Raw genomic sequence first — 15,603 nt, 5'->3', positions numbered from 1 at the left:
TAAGATCTGAATCCTTTAGCAGAAAGGTTACCTATGGGTTTAAAGCAAAAAACAAAACAAAACAAAACTACTTCTGTTAGTGTTGCCACTAATATATCTCATAATATATATTGGAAGGACACAAGTGATAATACAGTTTGGGGAACATTACTTTGCTAAATATTTATGCCATCTCTCTACTTCTACTAAATGTTGATGTTCATTTCACCTGGATCAGTATTTAGCCCTTCTGGTCAATTTCTCTTATTTATTGACCATAGCAGAAAATCAATATGTTCTTCATTTACCATCTAGTCTAATACTAGCAAATTTGATTCAGTGAAAATTATACCAGAAGCAACAAAGCTCATCAATTATAAGACAGAGTCATTCATGAAGATTTCCTTCATGGTCCAATGCGTTCTCTGACACAAGCTTACTCCTAGAAAACGATATAAAAAAATGAAAGGAAGCCTGGCCGGGTGGATAAGTCATGGACTTAAGAGTAAGGAGTCTGGGTTCTAATACCAACTCTGAAACTGCCTAGAGAGGGAGGAGGATTGTAGAAGGATTGCTTTTTTTGTGGGAAACTCCCTCTATCAATTCAAGGTACTACTTTATGACAGAGGCTTAAAGAGTTGACTAAAGCTCTGAGAGTTTAGGTGACTTTTGCAGGTGTCAGAAGTGTGCCCTAACCCACATCTTCCTGGCTCCTATATGTCTATCTCCTTTGCTGCGTTGCCTTATTAGCTATGTGGTCTGGGACAAAGTATTTTATTTCTCACTGCCTGTTTTCTCATCCGCAGAGCTGGGGATAATAATAATAATGTGAACTTGAAATGAGATAATATTTCTAAAGCATTTTACAAACTTTAAAGTGGTATATAAATGCTATATTGTTGTGAGGGAAGCATTTTGTAAAGTTTTAATCAATATGTAAGATGTTACCATTGACAAAAAAAAAAAAAAGCAATCACCTTAGTACCCAAAGTTGTATGATCTATTGGAAAAATTCCCTTTTTTTTTAGAGAAAGAAAACTTGAATTTGGAATTCTCTATCCATGATTGGTTATACACTATTTGGGTATGTGGTTTAAAAACCCTAAATTTTAATATCTTTAATGTGGATGAAAAAGAAAAAGTTTGTAGTATCTACTTCACAGGTAGTTGTAAGGAATGGGACTTTAATTTTAAAGTACTTGCATAATAAATGTGTAAATATGTATAGAAGAATTGCACATGTTTAACATATATTGGATTTCTTGCTGTCTAGGGAGGGTATTGAGGGGAATGGAGAGAGAAAAAAATTGGAACCCAAGGTTTTACAGGGAAGAATGTTGAAAATTATCTTTGCATTCATTTTGAAAATAAAAATCTAGTGTTTAAAAAAATTAAAAAGAGATCTTCTAGAAAAAAATTTAAAGTGCTTATCATATTATAGAAACAGAAGTTCTTTTTTACTGAGTATTTATATGAGTACAATACTCATATTAATAGGTCTATGACTTTTAGCAATCTGCTTAGGTATCTTTGAGTCTTAATTTTCACATCTGTAGAGTGGGGATTTTGTGTTGTCTACCTCATTGTTTATTGTGAAGAAAATGTTTTATAAATTGTAAAGTTTTTTTTAGAGATGTGAGCTATTATTTTTATAGGCCCATATGGAGGAAATCAAATGCAACCAATAACATTGTGAAAAATGAGGCTGTTTCTAGATTCTTTCTTTGCCCAGGCAGCTGGCCTAAGGAAATTATTCACTTTTGACTTGAATTTCTTTTACTCAATAGATCATCTGTTAGATGTTCCTTCTGCATTAGAATATAAGCTCCCTGAAAACAGGGACTTAAAAAAATCTTTAGACATATAGATATAAACATATAAATATACAGACACACACATATTGTTGTGTTCAGTTGTTCAGTTGTATCTGATTTTTTGTGATCCATGTGGAGTTTTTCATGGCAAAGATATCAGAGTGGTTTGCTAACAGAGATTAAATGATGTACCCAGATTATACAACTAGTGCATGTCTAAGACTGGGTATGACCTCAGGTTTTCTTGACTCTGAGCCCATCATTACTCTATTTATTGAGCCATGTGGCTGTTTAAATGTATATATGTACATGTAGTAAAAATTCACCAAAATGATTTAGTTTGCATTGGCTTGAATGGGTTAGCAGGGGCTACTTTATGTAAGTTTCCACATATGGACCATGGCAAATAAATGGCTTTGTATTATTACGTTGCCCTTGAACTAAGAATTAAATTTTAAGTTAGAGGACAATTATAGTTAAAACTCATAATTCTGGATCATCTCATGATAGAGTTTTCTTCATAATGATCCTCTGAAGAAGATACTCCAAGTGTGTGTGTGTGTGTGTGTGTGTGTGTGTGTGTGTGTATACACACACACACATTCATTTTGGTTTTGCTGATGAGGAAGGTAAAGGGACTTCAGATCAGTTAATAAGGCTTAGAGCTGGGATTAAGCCAGTTTCCATGATTCTACAAAGAAAGATATTCTTTCCACTAGCTCACACTTCCTTTCATTTACAGAACACTTTCATAAAAGTACCCATATATCTATTATCTCATTTGACTCTCTCATAACTCCTTGAGGAGTTATCTTTTCACTGAATACTCTTTTACAGGTGAGATTCAAAGTCGTGCATTTGCAGGTATAAGATTCATGGTAGTATGCTGTGGTCATAAGAGTGGCATATTTGGAGTTAGAGAACCAGGATTACTATCTTGGTTCCTATACACAAGTTACCAAGTTACCACCTGTATGACCTTAGCCACCTCTCTGGGTCTTATTTTTTTAATTATAAAAAAAATAGAGCCCTGGACTAGCTGACTTCAAAGGCCTGTCCATCTCTAAATCTATGCTTCTATGTTCATTGTTGAGCTAAAGGCCCAAGGCCTCATGGGGTGGAGAGGAAATTTGTTCTATTTTGTGTTCTTTGGATTGTCATTTTATAGAGAAACACTAGTGTATAATCTTCAAAAGTGAATTATCCTTAGATATGTCCAAAGAGACGAGATGCTTCAAGATTCCCACTAGGCTGTAGACAATAAATGTGGATGTTGCTGGTAATATAATAGCATAACAAGAAGATTTCATATAACTACCATGAAGAGCTGTTGCTAGCAATTTGAAATGTTTATGTGTGTTCCATCCAGCCAATCACTTTGGTGGCAAGTGCAGTTAGATGCATAGAATAATCAGGGAGTTTATAAAAGGCCTGATGAATCTCTAAAATGAACCTGTCAGTCAACATAAGGAATGTTATTCTGAAGAAATCCAGAAATTAACAATTGTCTCCCTGTCCTGCCCCACTCCTGCACAAACAGTGATTTAGATGCTATAGATTCAGGTAAGACTATGTTTTTATACTCTCTGAATGCTGAATATTCTTGTCAATAGAAAATAATTCAATAGACCAGATATGTTGATCATTGAGTGAATTTTCTGATCCCTTGGGACAAGAGAAGAAGAAACACCTCTTTGCATATTTAACCTATATCAGATTGTTTGCTCTCTTGGGGAAGGGGGAGGTAATAGAGGGAGGAAGAAAATTTTGGAGCACAAAGTCTTACAAAAAATAAATGTTGACAACTATCTTTACCATGTATTTGGAAAAATAAACTACTATTGCATTTTTTCATCTAAGTTTTAGCCTCAGTTCTTTTGTTTCTGATCATAGTTTTAAGCTTAAAGAGAATGAATATATATTATATATGTGTTTATATATAATACATATAAATGTATTATATATACATATATGTATTCACATTTGTATATTTACACATGTATATATACACACATACGTGTGTATGTATAAACATATATGTATGTATATTTTTATATACAACTAAATGCATAATTCATATAAGACTAATAATTCCATTCATTCATCTCTTTATTCGAAAACCATTAATTAAAAGTGTACAATATGCAAAGCCCCATGCTTGGTGCTACACAAAAACAATTAAGATATATGGTACCTGCCCATCCTATGATTCTGTGTTAAGAGATATCAAGAAATAGTTCATAGGAATCCAGAATATTTTCCTCCTTACTTATCCCTTTATGCTGACATGAATATTCACAATATTTATGAAGTGAGTTCCCAGCCTGATTATGTAAGCTGATTCTTCCCACTACCAAGCCTGGAATATTCAGTAGGGCATAAAGGAGTGGGATGAATGGGAGTGCAAGATCACTTATTACCTACATGCCTTGAAACCTGGCTTTGAAAACTGTCATTTCTGCATATCTTTGTAGCCTTTTCTCCACTTTTGTTTTTGTTTAGTCAGTTTCATTGTATCTGAATCTTTGTGATCCAACTTGGTTTTTTTTTTTTTTTGGCAACTATATATACTAGTGTGGTTTGCCATTTCTTTCTCCAGCTCATTTTACAGATGAGGAAACTGAGGCAAGCAGAGTTAAATAACTTTCCCAGAATTACATACCCTGGTGTCCGAGGCCAGACTTGAACTCAGATTTTCCTAACTCCAGAACTAGTGCTCAATCTACTGCACCACCTTGCTGCCCCTATGTCCCACTAATTCCTTATAATAATCATGTGTTCTAATTAAAATGGCATTGCCTCACTTTGCCCAGTTTACCTGCTTGTCTTCCATTTCTTCCTATCCTCCATCTCCTTTTTATCTTCCTCCTTGTCTTATCCCATTTTTCCCATGACTTCTTAGTCTCCCAGGTGTCTTCTATGGTTATTAATACTTTTATTGGGGGGCATGCAAAAAGTGAGTGCAGACTGATGCATCACATTCTCTATGACAATTCCCTTTCAGTCACAAATGAAATATGGCTCATCAATGTTTATGATATGGGGAATGGTCAGTGCCAGCTGTGAAGAACAAAGGCTATTTATTTCTAGCAGAGAGAAATCCATCATCAATGTCTCCCTCATGTGACCTTAAGCTCTGGGGTGCACCAACAAAAAATATTCTTTTGTTTTTATCTCTCACTTCTCCTTACCTGCTGGCCTAAATAGAGGCCTTTGCTTAAGCAAGGTGAATGGAGGAAACTTGGGAGTGTGATTTTATTTTACTTTGAGCTGTAGATCTCTCATATGGAACAGATATTTTTAGAGCTCTGAACTACTCCTTCCTCCTAGCCCCTTCAAGGAAGAGGATGAGGAATGGATAGGTCTACCTCCTAATGAACAGACAAGACTTATTTATTATTCCTAAGTACTCTGTTCTGGGTGGTATTCTACACTTTTTTGACCTCTCAAATCAAAGTACCTTTCTTACCCTATGTATTATTAAACTATAAGACCTAGTATGCTATAAGATCCTTGAGGGGAAGGACTATTTCACTTATACCTATGTTTTCAGTTCTTATCACAGGGTTTGGCACATAGTCAGAAATTAATAATTTTCTTCATTTATTTTATTTATTTATTCAAGGAAACTACCAACAGGCAATAGGACAGAAATTTACAAAGGTACCAATCTTTTATAAAAAAGAATAGCCTCTCGTTGTGTTGACTCTAATTCTCCAGCCACAGTAAGCTTGATATCTAATCACCTGATTTAATTTTGGATTTGCTAAAGCAACTTTTTTCTGGACACAACTTATTTCTGTCTTTGGGTACAAAGCTTTTACTAGCTCATAATTAGTCCTGAGTAAATAATCCAACCAAAGTAGACTTTGAACCTGGTTTTTTTTTTTTTTTTTTGCCTGGCCCCCTTCTCTTTGTAGGAGAGACATGACCATGGCAAAAAAAAAATCTTCCTCCCTGGCATTCTGCCTACTCTAAGCTTTCACTGACTACAGATGACAGCCAAAGTGAGCCAGAGTTATTAATGCACTTGACCCACTGAAACCCAGTTTCTGCATTCAACACCCCAACTCCCATAGGTCTATAATGAGTTTGCTCAGAAGATGGAAATACTCACAAGACACTTTGCAAAACACCAAGGGAATTTCTTAGCTGCTGGCAAATATAATTTGTGAATCCTTTTTCAAAAAAAAAAAAAAAGAACAGCTCTTGGCCTCTAAATATCAAAGAAGAGCTTCTCAATCTAGTTCAATAAATATTATTGAATGCCTACTGTGTGCATGGGCCTCTGCTATTTCTGAGATAAAGGACAACTCCCCAATCATTTTTACTATGCAAAAAAAAATTAAAACTGCCTGCAAATAACCCTGGTGCTATGAAGTAGCAATATTTCTTGGGATATTATTCAGTAAATGAATTAATTAGTGTTTAATTACCATGACTTACAACCCTTTACTAAATTTCTCTGCAAGTGGCTGCTGGACTGAACATGGCCTTTTTTTCTACTAAGAATTTCCTTTTTATGGAGTAAAACAATAATTCTTTGCAGTCAGGTATAGAAATTTCTTATTTTCTCTTATCATCTTTTCCAAAGCTCTGGAGTCATTCTGTGGAATTGCATTTTTGTTCATCCTGTTTTTATATTGATAGGAATAAGGGGCATCAACCATACCACTCAATTGTTGATGCCTCAGGCTGAGAAGCAATGCAGAAGAGGGCTACCTCCTGCCTTTATCTTATTTATACTATCTAGAAACTCACCTTGGATACAGTCTTCTCTGACTGATTAGAACAAACATTATGTCCTCTTCTTCCTACAATGAAGGGAAAATGCAACTCCTTGTACTCACTGCAGTTACTCAATGTATATCTGTTCCTCTCCAAGCCATCCTGAATACCATTGTCAAGTTATTATTCATGAAACACCATAATAAGCATGCTGCTCTTCAACTTTAGAACATTCATTGGCTCCCCGTTGCCTATATTAAATGAATGTCCGCCTCTAAACCAGACATTCAGCATAATCCTCATTCACTCTGGTCCCTACCTATCTTTATCTCTTGATGCTCTGGGACATAAAGCCATAGCTTTTCCCCTCATTCTGTCCCATCTTGATGCCTTTTATTCACATCATTTCATCATTTATCTTTTAAACATTTATTTAAAAATCACTCATTCTTCAAGCTATATCCAATTTCTTGCTCCTTACAAATCTGTTTGAAATATCTATTATCCCTTGAACTTCTCCATTTCAAATTGATGCTTATACCATATACCATATTGTCTAATGGTTTAGTTTTCACAAGTACATAAATCTCTTATGACAACTAAATTTTAATCAGCTCCTTGAGGGCAGTGACTGTGGCTTATAGCTCTTATGTTGCTATATATGTCCCAGTCCAATTTTATGTATATAATAGCCTAGAAACTATGTCTCCTGATTCAAAGGTCAGTTATCTTTATATTGCTCTACATAACAATGTTAAGTTGTCAAGTGATGAAAATTGTATGAGTTAAAGACCTGGTAAACAAGGAAATGTCTTTCTCTCTCTCTGTCTCTCTCTCTCTCGGTCTAAGTCATTTATACCATTTTCTTTTTTTAAAATTTTCAATATATTTAATTTTCCAAATATGCATAAAGATAGTTTTCAACATTAATTTTCATAATACTTTGTTATATTATTTTTCAATAGAGAATTTGATGTTGGGAAGATCTTTGCCCAAATGAGATCTGGAATGTCTTCTCCCTGCAACAATAAACTTCCAAACCCAGATGACTATAATCTGTTGTTACCCAGAAATGGATTTATGGGTACAAAAGGAAGATGAGGGGAATTCAGGAATAAAGGGAAAAGATCAGCATCTAAAGGCTGGATGTAAGAAAAGTAAAAATGACATGTGGAGAAAGACTTTTTTATTATTTTTTTATTTTTATGGTATTTTGTGACTCTTCTGATTCCAGGGCTTCTTTATATCTATATGTAGCCTGGAAAGCACTATCAGCCTTTGAGGGGTTTCATTGATTCAGGGAGTCAAAATGGGGAGATAAATTTATCTTCATCCTAACTTTCTTCTTCTCATCTTTTCTTATATAGAATTATAGCACACAAGGTAGATCTTCTGAGCTTATCATCAAAGTACCAGCTTCTTGAAAGCATGGGTTTATTTAAAGGATCTGTACCCTAGGAAGTTAGACCTTCCTCATCCCAGAGTAATTAGAAAACCAGGGGAAATCTAAGGAGTTCATAATTTAAGGGTTCAAAAAAACTGAACCAGTCATTTTCTTCCACAGGGACAGAGGTTGAAGAGCATGACTGTTTGATGTCATATACCCTAAGGGAGGTAGAATTTTTTTCACTAGTCATCAGCTTCCAAATTACTAGATCATGGCTCTGAATAAATCCAAGGAATCCAAGGATTGCTGGAGTATAGATTTAACCATAGTAGAAATATCTGCAATATCAGAAGTGCTGGATGAGTCAAACAACTTGACATCTTATATGTCATTTTGTTCTCTTAGAACAGAGATCAAAAAAGACTTGAACAATGAGAGGAACAGTCAAAGAGGGAAGGAGAGACAGACATATAGACTAGCAGGCATTCTGACAAACCTAGTGTGTTACAATTGAAACAGAGCAAGATGGAAAGACAAAGACAAAAGGGCACAAAAGGATAACACAGAGGCAGCCTCTGCAAGAGTTTATGCTGGAAATCATTGGAGTTAATCTCTAGTACCAGTTTTTTCCTTTTACTAGCCATTTTGATAGGTTGTCACTTCTCTCTAGAATTTAGTTTCCTCTTTTCCAAAATCAAGACAACCATTTCTGCTCTACCCCCTTCTCAGTGTTATCATGAGCATTAATAGAAATAATTAATGTAAAGGGACCTCAGAAATTATGACTCGTATTATTTGTGTTAGTTATCATTGAGGTAGAATTAAGCAATCTCTCACCCAAATTTCTAAAAGAGAATAGTACCTCTTCTTTATTTCAGTGTGCTTTGCCAAATGTAAATGCAAAATTGAGGTAAGACCTCTCTTCAGAGGTCTTATAGCTTAATAAGAAGACAAAAGGGAGTGTCAACAAGAGAAGGGAGTTGTGTTCTGAAAAGCACTAGTGACAAGGAGTCGATTGACATGACTTTTCAAAATGTATCATGTGCCCAAATCAACAGGTGGAATGAGGGGTAGGGATAAGGGAGTTCCTAGACAGGATAGAGCTGAGCACAAGTTGGTCCGAATGCTAAATTAGAGAGTAAGGGAAGCGTTATCTAGCCTTGGGCAAGCTGAGTAGGTTGGACTGTGTGAGTTTGCATTCACTTATTCACCAATAATGCCAGTTCAGTCCCAAGGCAAGAATTCCCAAGCTTAGTGCATTGATTCCCCCAGGAACAAGACCATGGTTTCTAGATAGTTTCAGCGAGAGCTGTGTCAGATGGTGAGAAGCAGGGCAGAATCGTGGGCAGATGGCAAGATGGCACAGGTGGAGAGCTTGATGTTATTGAAATATCTTGGCATTTTCTGGAAACTTGCCTGGTAGCTTAGGGGTAAAGGATAGTCAGCTTTCTGATATGGACACATCTGTGATGATGATGATGAGGCCATTCTGAGATAGTCAGCTGCTTTCCTAATGAGGCAGTTTTCTGAGACTTTGCCCCATAGATCTTAGCGTGCTTTTAAGGGTTCTAGACAGTGTGGTTTAGGGTTTTTAATCCTTGGGTTATTTCCAGTCCAGTCCAGTCCAGTATGTGGCCTCTATCTATACTCATATGTCTTTTTATAGTGATTTGATCCTCTTAAGTTATGTGACATATTGTAACAAGGGCCTACATTCCATTTTTCAGATATATTACTTTTCAGAAGCTTCTTTCTCTGTTTCATCAAGGGTTTGGCAATCTCTCGTCTTGTAGATTTGCTTTGGGGCCGTGACCCAGTTGCCTGGAAGCAGATGCCTACTGTCTATCAACAGATCATCCTTCCAAGGCAGCTGGGACCCCCTCACTCATTCCCGCTCGACACTGAAGAGGGGGGCCATCAGGGCTGTGATTTTGCTGGTGATCACCAGTTCTTCCCAAGGATCTGCCAGCATGTGGCAGAAGGTCAGCTCCAGCTGGGACCAGGGTAGAACATAGGGCTCTGTGTCAGGTTTACAACTGAAGTGGGCATCAGAGTCAGTGCCCTGGGCTTCGATCATCCCAGCAGCTTGCTGACAGCTGAGCTGACAGCAGGCCTAGGTGGCTATGGTTAATTTTTGATTCCTATATGAGCCCTTGCTGTTTGCTCTCACTCTGAAAACAAGAGAGCTTCTTAAAATGACCTATTACACAAGTGGTTGCATCTATTGCATTAATGGGGAGGTGGGAGAGTCAGGGCAGGGGTGTTATGAGGTGGGAGGGAAAAGTAGAAAGTGCTGTAACTCAATTTGAAATACAACAGTAGAATCCTGGAGATGGAAGCCCATAAAGTTCTCAATGCACTGAAAATATGTGGGGTATTTGACAGAGAAGAAAAATTCATTTCTGTATGTGACCAAAAGTAGTGTCTTGTAGCCAATCTCTGTTTCAGGTACCAAAAGGGATGGAGGTTATAGTGCAAGTCTTTCATTGTTCCTATAAAGATATGTGGCTCTGGGCCTAGCTCTTCTTTGATATCCTGTCTACATATATTAGGATCACACAAGGAACATTAAGGATTCTGGTCACATTAACAGAGACATCTGTCATGGAAGAGTGTTTTTGTCCAAAAGCATCTCACCATAGGGAACTGAACATCCTAGCAGGATTTGAGAGAAACATGGCTTATAATCTAGAACTGGAATGAGTCTCAGAGGTCATCTAGATTCTCCCTCTCATTTTACAAATAAGGAAAATGAGGCTCAAAGTAGTTAGATTCCACAGGCAATGATCATTAGAGGTATGATTGGAACCCATTCAGAAGACTTCATAGCCATTTAATGTTCTTTTCATAATGTAATTCATTCTTGGCTTCAATATTGATCTCAGGCAACTTCCTTTTTGTCTTTTTGTTTTGTAGAATCCCAGAAGAGACTTTGAGATTTTCTGTTTCACTCTTATTTGAATCTCATTCTCTTATATAGTTTCTCTGACAAATGTTTGTTAAGTTTATATTTTAACTTCTTTTAATTGAATAGTTTTAAATTACCTAAACTGTGCAGTGTAGAAACAGCATAGACACCAAAATCAAGAAGCCTTCAGTTTAATATGGAATTTGTGGAAGACATGAACCAAAATAACTATGATAGAACAAGCCTCCTTGCCTATCCCTAGTTCATGTTACCATGTTTCATTTGTTCTGAGTTCTTGCCAAATTAGACTCTCTTCACTGAACCTGACCTTCCATCATTGCCCCTCTCTATGCCTTTGTATAATCTTTTCACTATATCTGGAACACATTCTTTTTTCACCTTCCCCCTCAAAATCTTTTTTTTCCTCCCATACATTCACTTCAGATGATTCTTTCCATGTGGTATCCTTCCTTATCTTCCTCTACTATCTCTCCAAAAAAAATAAAAGAAACAAAGAAACAGATTAATTAAAAAAACAGTAATCTGTGCTCTTTACTTCCTCAAAACACTTTGCATCTTGTTGTCATGCCCAATTCTTCAAGACACCATTTAGGTTTTTCTTGGCAAAGAAACTGGAGTGACCATTTTCTTCTCTAGCTCACTTCATAATTGAGAAAACTGAGAAAAATGGAGTGTTACTTGCCCAGTTACTCTTATTACTCTTATAATAAGTGTCTTAGACTGGATTTGACTTCAGGAAGTTGAGTCTTCCTGACTTCAGGCCAGACAATCTATCCACTGCATCTCTTAGATGCCTCAATATCTATAATTTCCCCAATTATCATGTAAGCTCTTTGAGGGTAGGGATGATTTCATTTTTATCTTTATATTCTTAATGCCTCACATACATTTAAAAAAATAAGATTTGTAATTTCATCCGTGTAGCAAACTTCTGGTAAAAAGTTTCTCTACCAATACAGATGGGCATCTCCCCTGCAATTTATAGTCTTAAAGAGTTACCTAGGGGCACTGAGAGGGTAAGTGCTTTGTTTAGGATTATTCACCCAGCATATGGAAGGAGGAAAATGTGAGCGGAGATCTCTAATTGCCTCTTCTGAGGAGGGAAGCATTCCCTTTAGCTGATGCATAGGAGAGAGAGATGATTTCAAGAAGCAGATAGCAACTCAAAAAGAACTTGGAGGAAGGGAGGCACTTCAAGAAAAAAACCTGCATTTGGAGCCCAATCACTTGACCCTTACTACCTTTGTGAATATGGTCAAGTGAATTCACCCTTTGAGTATTAGTTTCCTCCTCTTTAAAATGGGAATAATAACAATTTCACTATCTACCTTATGTTTTGGGGAATGGGTTTCATATACCCTTGAAACACTATTTAAGGGGTAGATAATTGGTATAGTGGACAGAGGACTAGCCCTGAAGTCAGGAGGACCTGAGTTCAAATTTAGCCTCAGACACTTCACACTTCCTGGCTGTGTGACCCTGGGCAAGTCACTTACCCCCAATTGCCTCACATACACCAAAAAAAACCCATTTAAGTGTGAGCTATTAGTAGCCTTCACTTTTTTGGTGATAGCAATGAGACAGTCTTATAGCAGATGTCAGAAACATTCCTCGGGTATGTTACAGTATAGATGCCATTGATTTGGGTTAGACTATATGGCAACTAAGGTCTTTTCCAACTTTCAAGTTCTGTAATTGTATGACAGTAGATAAGCAGGGCTGCCTTTAATATCTGTGGGGCAAAAAGGCTCACAGATTGAGGACTTTGAATAAAAAAGGAGGAAATAACCAGATGACAAAGGGAGGAATCACTTTCTGTGAAATTGTGACCAAGAAGGTGATATCCTCAAGACTCTAGAAACCTATGCCTCCTTATGCTATGAGAGCTTTGCAGAGTTTGGGATTACTTTGTGTGGGCATTTCATGAATAAATAACCCCCAAGCAGCAGCATTTGTCAGTGAAGTTTTTTTTTCCTTTTTTTCTTCTTCTTTTTTGATGATGGATTTGCAATGCTGAAGAGGGACCTAAGTATGAGGGGGTGAGAAGGAAAATTTCTATACAAGAATAGTCAAAGCTGCTTTCTGGAGGAAATGGCACATTGCCAAGAGGAACAATAGCTGCAGAGAAGTATCGACTCTGGTGCCATTGTATAAGTTGGAGGAAAAGATGTTTGCAGTCTTGATTAGAGTTTTAATTCCTCCATTAGGCTTGTTTGATATCATTTTCTGGTAGAGCAGCCAACATGACTGCAATCATTTGAGTTTTAAGGAATACTTTCACACCTGTTTCTGATAACTCTATAAAGACGATTGTTATAAGTTATTAGCATTGTTTTACAGTTGAGAAACTGAGCTTCAAAGAAGGGAAGCAATTTATCTAGGATCACACAGCAAGTAAGTAGCAGAACTGGGATTTGAGCCCAGATTTTCCAGGGCCAAAGCTGATCTCTTTCTACTACCCCATATCACAGATAATAATGGAGTATTAAGAGTGAGACTTTCTGTTCACTGCATGAGTGATTATACCTTGCAACAGCTTTTGCCCAGCAATCATTTCATCAGTCATTCTAAAAGATTTAATGCCTACCTAGCATTTCATCATATTTCTTAATCATAGATCTAGAACTAAAAGGCAAATCAGAAGCTTTGTAATCTATCCCTCTCAGGATAATGAAAATGTACGTCACATAATATGTGTCATAGGAGAGATTTGAAGCCAGAAAAATGTAGTTTGGAGTTAGGTTTTGAATGCCCTCAAAAGGCTAGCTATGAAATTTTTATTTTATTCTATTACTAATGAGGAGCTAGTGAAGAATTTTGAATGGATGAGTAACTTAGCCAAAATTTTATGCTAACAACATTATTTTGGCAGCTGTGTGGGGAAGGAATTAGAAGGAGAAAGATTTTAGCCAAAGGGATCAGTCAGAAAAGTGTTAAAATAGTAAAGAAGAGAGCTTCTGAAAACCTGAACTAGGGTGCTGACCCTGGAAATAAAGAAGAGGCAATAGATGTGAGAGATAGTAGAGATGAGATAATTGACAGGTTCTGACAACTGATTAGATGTAGGGGGTGAGTGAGAAGGAAGAGACTGAGATGGCACTGAACCTTTGAGCTTTGGTGACTGAGGGCACTGATAATACCTTCAATAAAAATACTGGAGTTGGGAAAAGATAGGATAGGTTTAGAGAGGGGAAAAAATGAATTCATCACTCCAGTGTGAACCAGCTTTTTCTGTTTCTTCTTTTTACCCTCCCTCCTGTCAGGACCTAAAATATCCATCAGAATTAGGTGTTTAGTCTCCTAGATGCACTGCAGCACATCTAGTGCTCTCAGGCCTCCAAGGAGAGGCATGGAAGGAGATTGGAAGACCTCCAAATAATTAGGGCAGTTTGGGACTGGCAGACTGATTAAGGCAGATTTTCTGATGAACCTTTCTTGACCCTCTTTTACACCGAAGAGCCTTTGGATGATGGCAGAGGGAGCAAGCAACAGGTGCATTTAAAATTAATCTAAACATCAGTTTGCCTGTTGATTAGCCTGGGAAATTCACCATCACAGGTAGTCAGGAAAATGCTACCAGGGCAAGTTTTGAGAATGAGGAGGGTTTTGAGGAAGTTTGCAAGAAGATAATGATTTTTGCAGAGCAAATAAAGGAGACAGAACCTATGGGTCTGTGATACAAAATTGCTCTATCCATGGACAAGAAGATTTGAAATGAGTAGAAATTGCAGAGATACAGGTTCCACCACTCTATAAAAATAAGGGGAAAATCCTAACAATCAGAGCTGTCAAAAAGTTGTCAAACTGTGCATACCCTTTGATCCAGCAGTGTTACTATTGGGCTTATATCCCAAAAAGATTTTAAAGAAGGTTAAGAGACCTGTACGTGCAAGAATGTTTGTGGCAGCACCTCTTTGTAATGGCCAGAAACTGGAAACTGAGTAGATGCCCATCAATCGGAAAATGGCTGAATAAATTGTGGTATATGAATGTTATGGAATATTATTGTTTGGTAAGAAATGACCAACAGGATGATTTCAGAAAGGCCTGGAGAGATTTACACGAACTGATGTTGAGTGAAATGAGCAAGGCCAGGAGATCATTATATACTTCAACAACAATACTATATGATGATCAATTCTGATGGAACTGTCCATCCTCAGCAATGAGATCAACCAAATCAGTTCCAAGGGAGCAGTAATGAACTGAACCAGTTACACCCAGCGAAAGAACTCTGGGAGATGACTAAGAATCATTACATTGAATTCCCAATCCCTATATTTTTGCCCACCTGCATTTTTGATTTCCTTCACTGGATAATTGTACAATATTTCAGAGTCTGATTCTTTCTGTACAGCAGAATAACGGTTTGGTCATGTATACTTATTGTGTATCTAATTTATATTTTAATATATTTAACATCTACTGGTCATCCTGCCATCTGGGGGAGCGGGCGGGGAGAAGGAGGGGAAAAATTGGAGCAAGAGGTTTGGCAATTGTCAATGATGTAAAGTTACCCATACATAGAACCTGTAAATAAAAGGCTATTAAAAAACACTAAATAAAATGATATCTATAAAAAAAAACAATCAGAGCTGTTCTGCAATATAACAAGCTTTGTAGGGAGGTAGCATTATAAGCATATCTTTGGCAATCTTTAAGTAGAAGACAATTTATCACTTTTTGGAAATATAGAAAAGATTTGGAAATGTCAGAAATATAGGGGGAAAAATAACTGAAGCTCCTTTTATTACTGAGGGAGTATG

The 15,603-nt window shown here is 36.9% G+C and overlaps 1 protein-coding gene across 1 annotated transcript in view; it reads left to right on the top strand.

Moving 5' to 3' along the window:
• Nucleotides 1-15,603, top strand: part of ASTN2 (astrotactin 2) — a 1,113,071-nt gene that overhangs the window by 559,004 nt on the left and 538,464 nt on the right. The gene's annotated exons all lie outside the window — the stretch shown is intronic.

Source organism: Sarcophilus harrisii, chromosome 2 (assembly GCF_902635505.1).
Source record: "Sarcophilus harrisii chromosome 2, mSarHar1.11, whole genome shotgun sequence".
NCBI lineage: Eukaryota > Metazoa > Chordata > Mammalia > Dasyuromorphia > Dasyuridae > Sarcophilus > Sarcophilus harrisii.
Note: the sequence above shows the minus strand (reverse complement) of the source record. Positions and strands in the feature narration are given on the sequence as shown.